The sequence below is a fragment of the Cetorhinus maximus genome, chromosome 23, assembly GCF_964194155.1.
Source record: "Cetorhinus maximus chromosome 23, sCetMax3.hap1.1, whole genome shotgun sequence".
Lineage (NCBI taxonomy): Eukaryota > Metazoa > Chordata > Chondrichthyes > Lamniformes > Cetorhinidae > Cetorhinus > Cetorhinus maximus.
In genome coordinates this window covers 45,396,627-45,408,400 of record NC_135901.1, presented here as the reverse complement: position 1 = coordinate 45,408,400, position 11,774 = coordinate 45,396,627, and the positions used below count along the sequence as shown (strand labels likewise).

At 43.4% G+C, this 11,774-nt stretch overlaps 1 non-coding gene across 1 annotated transcript; it reads right to left on the bottom strand.

The window, feature by feature from the left end:
* Window positions 1-2,642: 2,642 nt before the first annotated feature.
* trnan-guu (transfer RNA asparagine (anticodon GUU)) lies at window positions 2,643-2,716 on the bottom strand. Its single transcript has one exon. It is a non-coding gene; the product is annotated as a tRNA-Asn (tRNA).
* Between the last annotated feature and the right edge of the window lie 9,058 nt (window positions 2,717-11,774).

Below are 11,774 nucleotides of genomic sequence, written 5' to 3'. Positions count from 1 at the left end.
CCTGGAAACAATGGCTTGATATTCAGTGGTGGGGTCATGGTACAGGGGCAGGTAGGAGGAAGTGTCTGCGAGTTGTCCTTCAGCCTCTGCGAGGTAGCGATCAGTGCGCCAGACAACAACAGCACCACCCTTGTCAGCAGGTTTGATGACCATGTCAGGGTTGAACCTGAGAAAACGGAGAGCAGCAAGTTCAGAGAGAGACAGGTTAGACTGGGTGAAAGGAACAGAGAAATTGAGATGACAGCTTCCCCGATGGTCTAGTGGTCAGGATTCGGCACTTTATCAGCATTAGCCTGGGTTGGATTCCCAATCAGGGAATGTAGATTTTTTTATCTTGTTAAAATGAGTATTAATTACTTATTGATGGAAACCATTTAACAGCTCCACCAGAACCAGTGGGGTAATAGTTGAAGTTTCACCGCAGAGTTGGAAATGTCATATTTGGACAAGTCGAGAACAAAGACAGAAGCGGAGTGAAAGAAGGACAAGAGAAGGGCTGGGTGCAAAGCACTGACCACAGAGATGGTGGCGCCAGGAAAAATATGGGTGGGAGAAGGGCAAATTTTGCTGCCTACTGTTTGCACTGACATGAGTATCACTCCTGATGGATCAACCAATCACAACTGCTCTTTGACAGCAGCACGCCAGGCCGAATGGTCTCTTTCTGTGCTGCAACTTTCTATAATTTTATGTTTCCCAACAGCACGAGTCATTCTTCCATTTTGTAACCCACTCGAGCGAGTTGTACTTTCTTACTTTGTATTCGGCTCGTTTGAAACCAAAACACGGAGCAAATTCAGCGAGATTTCTTGTCATTTCCAGCACGAGATTTGTCACGAGACTAATTGAGCGACACATTAATAGTGCCAATCCTTCCCTGGAGCTCACCGCGTCCAAAGAGCACTGTTATCATCTGCCTGTTATGTAACTTCTTGCAGTACATCTGCTGAACTATATAAGCTTATCACAGCTCTGCTTTCTTCACATTGAAATCCAGTGTGAAAATATGAGCATTTTCAAAGCTGAACAACGTAGACAAGACTGGAAGGGAAGTGAGATTGTGGATAATCGGCACTGTGCACATTCCTGTGATCAGTACTTGGGCCAATCAGGAAGATCCTGGTGTCTCTGTACGCTGCTATCTGTAAACCGATCACGTTCTGTTTTACGTTCGCACTATCTGACTGCGTTTGCATCAAGCAGCTAATTGACCTGGACGGGCAGAAAGAGCTGGAGGCGAATATCTGTCCTGCACAAGTTTCACAGCTAATTCAACAACCCCGCCTTTTCTCCACAGCCATTTATATTTTATTGTCTCTCAGTATTTCTGTTCAAGTGAAACACCGCACACACCTGCTTTAACTGTGAGCTGCCACTTTTTCGACCAATGGGGCAATGTCAGCAGCAGTGGAAGTGGTATTTGAAACCAAGCTTCATTATTACTGCCCATCGCCTTGCCTAGCATTGCTACTCAAATAGAACAGAATCAAAGCAGCAACAATACTTCATAAGGCCCCACAAGCCTCCTCCGTCACTTTATAAGATCATGGCGGATCTCCAGCCTCAACACCAATTTCCCACCCGATCCCGATCGCCCTTCATTCCCTTAGAGTCCAAAAATCAGGAGAATTTTTGGATGTTTTTTCTTCCATTGATCCGAGAGTTCTGTGGACACCTGGTTGAAATCAGCAATAATAAGAAGCACAGTCGGTAAGATTGGAACTTTCCTGGTGAAACCCCAGTGGATTTTAAAAGAATCGTTTTCACCACTGGGACACGATGATTGACTAAGGCCCCCATGCTTTCCACTTAATCATCAATAACATAATTCATAGCTTCTGCTTCTCAGATGTACCTCCTTCCAAACAGTGTGATCCATTTTCCTCAGGATCTGTTTCTGGATTCAATATTTAGCTGCTTTGTGTCCTCATTTTGAAAACAGATTCGCTTCAATATCCAACACAAATTGAATTGCAAACCTGAAGGACAATCAGTGGAGAACAAGTCACACGGTAACACAAATCCCATGGTGCTCATTTTCGCATTCACAACAGTCAGCGTTTCAATAAAATGAAGGAATTTGACAGTGAAAAGATTTAGAAAGTTGGGGTGACTTTTATTTGTGACTCACTCACTCGGGAATTCTGTAAATGCTGCTCGGAGGTTTAGTGACCGGGATATAATGTACGTGAGTTTTCCTGAGCCTGTGCTCGGTGTATTGGGAGGTTTGGCCTGGGTTGGAGTATCTTGTGTCCCAGGGATGGGCAGTAACCCGCTGATTGAAGCTGCAGTCGCCGCTTTCTGCTGGCAGCAGGTGATTGGAGTGTGCGGGGCCGGAATATTTCTGCTTTGCTGCATTTGCCTGTCAACTCACTGTGGAGCTGAGGAAGAGGGAATCATTGATGGGTTTGTTTGAATTCAATAACTTCATAAATTTCCAGTGTGTTGGATATCAGTGCATGGTAGGTCTAAATGTTTTCTCATTATATTTGAAATGAATATTCGAAAAAAAGCCGCTTACTTGGGAGCTCACTGGATAACAGTGGAGCTGGCAACATTTCCGGGGTCTTGACATTCAGCTCAAGTCGCCAATGACAACCGGGAACTAAGTGATAATTAATGCTGGAAAAAGGGGGAAGTTTCGTCCCTGGGTGGTCTCGAACCACCAACCTTTCGGTTAACAGCCGAATGCGCTAACCAATTGCGCCACAGAGACTGATGCAACTTCTAAAAATGGTGGCATCGAGTTAAAGTTTCAGATTGCTGCTAGAGGAATGACAATTGTTCTCTATCAGTTTTACTCTTCCAAAATAAAGGGCAGGACATTCATTGTGGATACATGGAAACAGGCTGATCCCACCCACTTCAGACACATCCATGTCACCGGGAACAAGCTCTCCTACAACCGGAGCCGTCTTCCTTCGAGCCTTTCGGTGCCTTGACTGTTACCAAGTATTCTGATTGTCCCGAAGCCGATATTAGGTTTGAATTCCTGATGTGCAGTAACGAGAATCCTTTCAATGTCTCAGATCAGCTAATTTCACTGATAACAAAAGAATCAATGTTCCAGCGTCTGAAAGAAGGGAAAGGTGCCTTGACTGTCTCTGGTCAGTCGGACAGTTCACCCGTCATTCTCCTCAGATTCCGGTTCCCAAAGAATATCTGAAGATTCACAAAGCTGGAGACTGAGATTTCTATTTTGGTTCCTTCTCCATTTTCCCACCTGCCAACTGACAATATTTTCCAAAATCTCGTCTCAATCCTCCGCCTTGCATCATGTCCAGGGATGAGGAAATTCAGTTTTGTGGAGAGTTTATGGAGACCGGGATTGTCCTCTATGGAGCAAAGAAGGTTAAACGGAGATTTCACGGAGCTGTTCAAAATGACGGGGGTGGGGGCAACGGGGACGAGGCGGTTTGATGGAGCAGATCGGGAGAAACTGTTCCCATTGACGGGGGTCAGTAACCAGAGGACTGGGATTTAAGATAATTAAAGAAGGACAGACTTGCATTTTAATAGCGCTATTCCAGACCAGTGGATGTCTCAAACTACTTTCCAGCCAATTAAGTACTTTTTGAAATAAAAACAGACAATGTTGGAAAAACTCAGCAGGTTTCTCTCTCCGCAGATGCTGTCAGACCTGCTGATTTTTTCCTGTATTTTCTGTTTTCCTTTCCAGATTTCCGCAGTTTTGCTTTTATTGAAGTGCAGTCATTGTTGTAATGCAGGGAACACGGCAGCCAATCACCGCTCAGGAAAAAGCCAAAACCAGGCACGTCACAATGAGCAGACCATGTGTTCTTGGTTGAGGGATAAACACTGACCAGGTCACGTGGCTTCAACGTGAACCCACAAATTCTGATTATGGCTCTGCCCAGTTTTAAACCGGAGAACGTTTCATGTGCTAGGCAAGCATGAAAATCACCGCACCACAGAAACAGGAAACAGCACAAAGGCTCAATGGGCTTCACTAAAATGTTAAGCGGTGACGTCATGCAGCAGCACTTTGGGTCTTTGTTTTGAAGAAATCGAATTCGGCTGTTCTCATTAGGAATGCTGGAGACAGACTGATCAACAATGTCATCATCAAATGGCACAGCTCTACAAGATGTCTTTCGGACAATCAGTCTATGTCAGTTTTGTTCAACGAGCTTTCTAGTTAATCTCAATTTATTTGTCTCTTTCCATAACCCTGATCTTTTTCTCCCTTTCAAGTCATTGTCCAATTCCCTTTTGAAATCTCTGCGTTAAGAAAAAACAATATTGAAAGAGATGCAGGGCCTTCTGCTGTGTCCATGCACAATGTATGAAAGTTAACAAAGTTTTCCTGACCCAATGACATGAAGAGTTGGATTCTGAAACCTTTGACAAGTTTTCAAATATTTTGAAATCGTTGATGTCAAATCAAATTATCAAAAAATATTTACCCTGACCAAACATCTCCACATTTTTCTGAGTCAATATATACAATCTCATTACCTATTACCAACATTTCATTGAGTAAACACGCAGAGTCACAAAGGAAAAAAGAAACATCATTTGGAACATCGAAATAATGAAACATTGAAAAAAGAAGTTAGCAGTGGAGATGATTTCTGTTTGTTACAAAGTGCAGGATGATCTGATTAACTGGCGGTGCTGGTTCAAGTTTCCCAATGACCTCCCCCTACTCCTTTGCTTCTGTTCTTTTCGTTGGCAATACCAGTGAAGGAAATTATGACTAGCCCTTTGTAACGTGATAGCGTGGCAGAGTGGTCTGAACCGCTGGATTAAGGCTCCAGTCGCTTACAGAAACGTAGGTTCGAGTCCTACCGTCGCCAAACGTTCAGGTGATCTTCCTTTTAGGATCTGCAGCAGTCCCATTTGAACCAACAGATACCAACTCACATTAAACCCTGCGGAGAGTGTGGTGTTTTACTTTGATTGGGAGAATGAGGAGAGACAATATAAATATGAGTTGCTGTAGGAAAAAGGCGGGGTGTGGAATTGCAGTCGGTGAGTTGCTCTTCCAGATAGCCGGCATGTGAACAATATGCTGAATGACGGTCTGATGTAGCTGTATATGATTTTATACAAACTACATTCATGCAAATCTGGGGCTTTGATTCGCGATTGTGTTGTTAAGGCAACAGGTTTTGAATCTATTGTGGTCTCCACAGGTTGGCTGGAATCCTGACAACTACTCTTCTTATCATTCCTGAATTTTACTGTGTGCCTGCACAATTAAATTTCGATTAAGTTGAATAAAAAACATCCAAAACCCCCAGCGTTCTCTAATTTCCATTCGTCTGCAAGCGTTCACAAAAGTTACAGGTAGAAATGGAACAAAAACAGAGCCAGGTTGGTGTCATGCTTGCTTTCTGGATGTTTGCCTCTCCTTAGAGACAAACCCTGTCACTCTCGGTGTATATTCCTGTGTGTGTGTCAATGCGGTTCAGTTCCCCATTTCACCATCCAAACATTATTCACGTTAGTTGTGTGGCTTCATATTAAGATGGTACAGAGAATAAAAAGAGCAGTTTTAAAATATACAAGAGGAGTTTTCTTTCTTTTATTTGAATGAAGACTTTTCAGCTTCTGAGGGTCATTTTGGTACAAAGTGGAGGATGATCGAAATTGTCACTGAGCAACATTTAAACAGACAGACACCGAGTCCTTGTGGTTGAGTGGGTAAGGCAATGGACACATTGAGAGGATGAACTTTTAAATACAAGTAGCCCAAATTGAAATCACTCGGACATTAGGAACTGTTTCTTCTGCTATCAGGTGTCGCAAGGAACAGGAAAATAAAAGTTGATTCACAAATGTTCCAGGAACGGATAGGTTATAATCACCAGGAAAGGCTGAGCAGCCTGAAACTCTTTTCTCCAGAAAGGAAAAGGCTGAGAAATGACCTGATAGAAATGGGATGCTTTGTCCCTGTTTCGTCAGAGATTCGAGTTGAAATTTATTCACTCAGCTGCAGGTTTACATCTGCTGAATCTGCATCAAACAAACCATGAAATGTTGAGGGAGAGAGAAAGAAAGATTCTACATTGACATGGATTTCTTAAGATTGAATTTTCTCATCTACTGAATCAGCATTTTTATCAAACTCTCTCTGCTTTTAGATTACTACAGTGACTACATTTCAAAAAGATTTCATTGGCTCTAAAGGGCTTCCTGTTGTCCTGAGTTGGTGAAAGGCTCTTTTTAAATGTAAGTCATTATTTCTCTCTTTCTGTCTGTCAATCAAAGTTAACAATCATGTGGAATGGTGAAGTGTATCTGTTCCTTTCAGTGTCTACCACTCTCTCTCCCTCTGTCTGCCGCTTTTTGTCCCTGTATATCTGCCTCGCTCTCTTTCACTCTCTCAGTCGCTCTGCCTGTGTCTCTATCTCTGTTCACTTTTGTGCTCTTTGTTCCCTCCATTCACTCGCTGTCTGTGTGCAACCAAGATTCACTGAATTGATTCCTGAGTGACAGTGAACATGCTGAGAGGCTGTTTCCCCCTGGTTGGAGGGTCTAGAACTGGGCTCACATTCTCTGGATAATGTGTCAGACATTTAGGACTGAGGTGAGGAGACAGTTCTTCACCCAAAGGCTTGTGAATCTTTGGAATTCTGTAGCCTGGAGCTCTGTGGATCGTCAGTCGATGAGTATATTGAAGGCTGAGATTGATAAATGTTTGGACTTTAAGTGAATGAAGGGCTATCGGGATCGGATGGGAAATTGGTGCTGAGCTTGGGGATCTGACATGATCTTATTAAGTGGTAGCGGAGGCTCGAAGGGGCTTATGGCTAATTCCTGTTCCTTTTTCGATGTTTTTAATGTTCTGTTTCAGTGGAAACACCATCAAGGCGACGGGAAACAGCAAGTTGAGAGTGGCAGCCTGGCCGAATGGCCTCAGGCGCTGGATTCAGGTTCCATTATTTGTGGAACCGCTGCCAAAGTTATAGGTGGTTCACCTGTGGTTCCCTTCGAATGCTCTCTTCTGACGACAAAGTGCCAGCTCAAAGTGAATGTATTGGGTTTTATTGTAACTGGGAGAAGGAGGAGAGGCAATACAAATATTAATTGCTTTTGTGAGAATGCACGGCAGTGGAAGTAGTTGAGTTGTTCTTCCAGACAGCCAGCACGGAGAAGATGGGCCGGAAGTCCGTCTCTCTGCTGTAGTCATCTTATATACCAACAACATTAACCTGTTCAAAGGGCCAGTTGCCATGGCCAAGTGGTTAAGGAGATGGAGTTCAAATCCATTGGGGTTTCCCTGCTGCTCATTATTCCTGGTTTTAACTCTATTCATTCTCATGTTCTTATGTTCGTTTGAAACGTGTCTCTGGTGAAAGGGGTCGGAAGTTCACGAAAACGTTCACGAAACCTGTAGTCGTAGGGGAACAAAAACAGAGCCAGGTTTGTGACATGCTTGCTTTCTGGGTCTTTGTCTCTCCTTAGAGACAAACCCTTGCCCTCTGTCACTCTCGGTGTATATGTCTGTGTGTGATCCTCCGTGTGTGTCAATGTGGTTCAGTTCCCGAGGGGGTGAACACATTTTTCCCAACACACACTTTATTCACATTAGTTGTGCAATTTCATATCAAAATGTTACAGAGAAAAATATCAGGATGGAAAATGCAGGGGGAGTTTGCAATGTTTGGAAGGAGGTGCAGCTAAGAAGTGGAAGATTAAGCGAGGAGTTTTCTCCTCATTTAACACGAGATTTGGGACCAGATCTGGGAGATATTTGTGTCGACGTAAACAGTAAAATCTTCCCTCTTACCGCTATATTTTGCCATGCAGCATCCTCTCTATTGTCAGCGCTTTGCAGCCGACCACTGCCCTTCTCTCATTCCCTATCTTCACCTCTGTGTTTGTTCCTTACCGGTTGTGACCAGATGACATTTCCAACTCTGATGCAAAATTCAAGCCACTGATTCCGCCAAAGGTGATCTGCATTTCTCTAATGGAATTATCCAAACTCATTTTCATAGTTTGCACGAGGTCAACAAATTATCATTCTCTGACCGGGAATCGAACCCATACCGCAGCGATGAGAGCGCCGAATCCTGACCACTAGACCACCAGGGAAGCAACAGGGAAGTTTTACAACCTGGCTTATCTATGTTACCTGTGCCTTTTATTTTTATTTCCGACCCCTTTCACCAGAGACACGTTTCAAACGAACATGAGAACATGAGAAGAAAGAGCAGGAAAGGCCCCTCAAGCCATTCAATAAGATCATGGATGATCTGCCCAGGCCTCAACTCTTCTTTCGTGCCAGCTCCTCATAGGCCTCAACTCCCCGATATTTCAAAAATCTATCTACCTCCTCTTTAAATATTTTCTGTGATCTTGCCTCCACAACTCTCTGGGGTAGAGAATTCCAGACATTTACTACCCTCTGAGAGAAGAAATTCCTTCGCATCTCAGTTTTAAATGAGTGCTCCCTAGTTCTGTAACTATGTTCCCCAGTTCGAGATTCCCCACTAGTGGAAACGCCTTCTCTACATGAACCTGTCAAGCCTCCTCAGAACCTTGTAGGTTTCAATAAGATCACCCCTCATTCTTCTAAACTCTAATGAATAAAGGCTTAACCTGTTTCGCTGTTCTTCATCCCAAAGATGAGCCTGCTGAATCTATTTTGAACTGCCTCCAATGCCAGTATATCCTTTCTTACATACCGGGGCCAAAATTGTACACAGTACTCCAGATGCGGCCTCACCAACACCCTGCACAGTTTTAACAAGGCTTCCCTATTTTTAAACTCCAACCACTAGCAATACAGGCCAAAATTCCATTTACCTTCTTAATGACTTGCTGCACCTGCATGCTAACCTATTGTGTTTAATGCACAAGAACACCCAGATCCCTCTGAGCTGCACTTTTTTTGGAGTCTCTGTCCATTTAAATAATAATCTGCCTTTTGGTTCTTCCGTCCAAAGTGCATGACCTCACACTTTCCTACATTAAAATCCATCTGCCAAGTTTTTTGCCCACTCACTCAACCTATCTATACCCCCTTGCAGATTCCATATGTCCTCATCACAAAATGCACTCCACCTATTTTTGTATCGTCAGAAAATTTGGATACATTACACTCTGCCCCTCCTCCAAGTTATTAATATAGATAGTAAATAATTGAGGCCCTAGGATTGATCCTTGTGGCACTCCGCTATTTATGTCTTTCCAATCTGAAAATTCCCGGCTCTCTGTCTTCTGTGTGTGAAATTGGGCTCTTCGCATTGCAGGGTCTGTGTAGGGTAATAGGGATCACGGTCTCTCACACACGGAAAGTTCCCCTCTCGAAAGGGGTAGAATCATTAACAGAATTAAGTGTGAGGAAAGGTTGCATCGTTCCCGTTTGTTGTTAAATAGTAACCGGATGCATCATCTCAAAACAAAGTGACATTTAGACTTCTCCAGGTTTTGAATGATCTTCTGAAAAATGCATGGCTCGGAAATTAGAGGGAAAGATGGGGGCGGATTTGCTGTAAGGTTGTTCGCACATGTTTGAGGTGTTGAATGAGCTGCTGATGTGCTCTGTCACCTGATGATTCTAATGTTAGATCAATTTCTCTGCCGCATGGCTAAGATTTTCCGCCGAATTTTACTTCCACAAAACAAGGTCCTGAAGTGCAATAAGACAGCACAGTTTGATATTCTGCAAGGAGCTGCATGTTGCTTTCGTAGCCGAGTAGTTATCACATTTCCTTTACAAGCGGAAGATTCTGTAGTTGGAAACTTACTGCAGAACATTAGCTCTGGCAACATTTGTGGAAAACTTTCCTGCCGCCATTGACAACCCGGATCCGTATGACAATGAGAGTGTTGATGGGGGTCGGGGGGGGGGGGGGGGGGTGGGGGGATCGGAAGTTTGGTCCTTGAGTGGTTTTGAACCACCAAACTTTCAGTTGGAAGAACACACTAATCAATTGTGCTGCAGGAACTGATACAACTTCCTGTCTTCCTTGTACAAGCACAGCCAAATCTCCTTGCACATCAACGCTCAACTTTCTCACCTTTTGAAAAGTGTTCGGCTTTGTTGCTTTTTAAAAATTACTTTTACGACCAAGTGAGTTAATTCAGACTTTGCCACATTTTTCTCCGTCTACCGTCTGGTTAGCCAACCACCTCTTATATATTATAAAAACAGAAAATGCTGGGAAAACTCAGCTGGTCTGACAGCATCTATGGAGAGGGAAACCAAGTTAACGTTTTGATTCTGTGTGACCCCTCTTCAGAGCTGAAGAGAAGTATAAAGTGATGGGGTTTATACAGTTCAAGTGGGGCAGGGTGGGGAGGGGGCGGGGAGGGTAGAGCAGGTGAAGCTGGGTAGAAGGTCAGCGAGAGGTGGGAGCTAAGGAGAGACTGACAAATGTATCATGGACACAAGAAAAAGGGAGTGTTAATGGCAGTGGTGAGGGCTGAAGAAGGTGCTGATAGTGGCATGAAAGTACGAAAGCAGAATGTGTGAATAGCAGAACAAGGGTCAGCACTCTGTGAAAGAACAACATGGAACGAGTAACAGATGGCACTTTTGGAGTTGGGGTGGTGTGGGGTCAGAGGGAGGTAGTTGGGAAAAAAGAATTAAAAAGGGGATAAAAAGGGGGATGAAATAACGAATAAATGAATAAAAAATAAGTAAATAAAATACATTTTTATAAAGGGATTTTAAAAAGTGTGAAAATGGAGGAGAGAGTTCATGGTCTGAAGTTGTTCAACTCAATGTTATGTCCAGAAGGCTGCAAAGTGCCTAAGCGGAAGATGAGGTGCTGTTCCTCCACTTTGCGTTGGGCTTCTTTAGAACAATGCAGCAGGCCAAGGACAGACATGTGGGCATGAGAGCATGGTGGGGTGTTGCAATGGTAACCGACAGGAAGGCCTGGATCATGCTTGTGGACAGATTGAAGGTGTTCTGCAAAGTGGTCACCCAGTCTGCGTTTGGTCTCCTCAATGAAATAGTTGCAGGTGTACAACTTCCTATTTCCAAAACCCACCAACTTAATCAATGCGGCTTCTCTGAAACTTTAATGCAAATATTGATCCTTTAAAAGGTGCCGTTCCCAGAACTATACACAGTCCTCCAGCTGTGACCTAACCAGGGCTTTGTATAGCTGTAGCAAACCTTTCCCTCTTTTCTATAACAGCCTCTGTAACAGGTTGTACAGCAAGAGGAATAAGATTGTATATATCGACTGAGAAAATGAGGAAATGCTTGATTGGAATAACTTTCGTTAAAAAATTAAATTCAAATCAACAGTTTAAGTACTTGTTTTCTTCAAAAACTATGTAATAATCATAAGTGCAATTCTTGGTGTCATTGGGTGAAGGAAACTATGGTAACGCTGCAGAATTTAGCAGACTGGGCACTGTAGAATCTCCTTCTCACCTTTCAATATCATTTTAATTAAATCAGTATTTTCAAAGTGAAATTGGAGAATGAGTTGAGAGGGGGAAATCGGGGTTATGCAGAGAAGGACGGAAAATCGGATGAATGAGGAGGCTCTTTGTAAAAAGCTTAGGCATAGAAAGGATGAGTGGAAGGTCCTCTTGCTGCGCTGTGCCATTTGATGATGACATTGTTGATCTGTCTGTCTCTAGCATTCCTAATGAGAACAGCCGAATTCCATTTCTTCAAAACAAAGACCCAAAGTGCTGCTGCATGACGTCACCGTTTAACATTCCAGCCAGGTGCCTGCGCAGTTCAGAGGAGACAAGTAACATCCCAGATTTATCTGTAACTCAGGAAATTGAAGCGAGGGAAACTCAAGAAAATTACAATCGCTAGGGAAGTG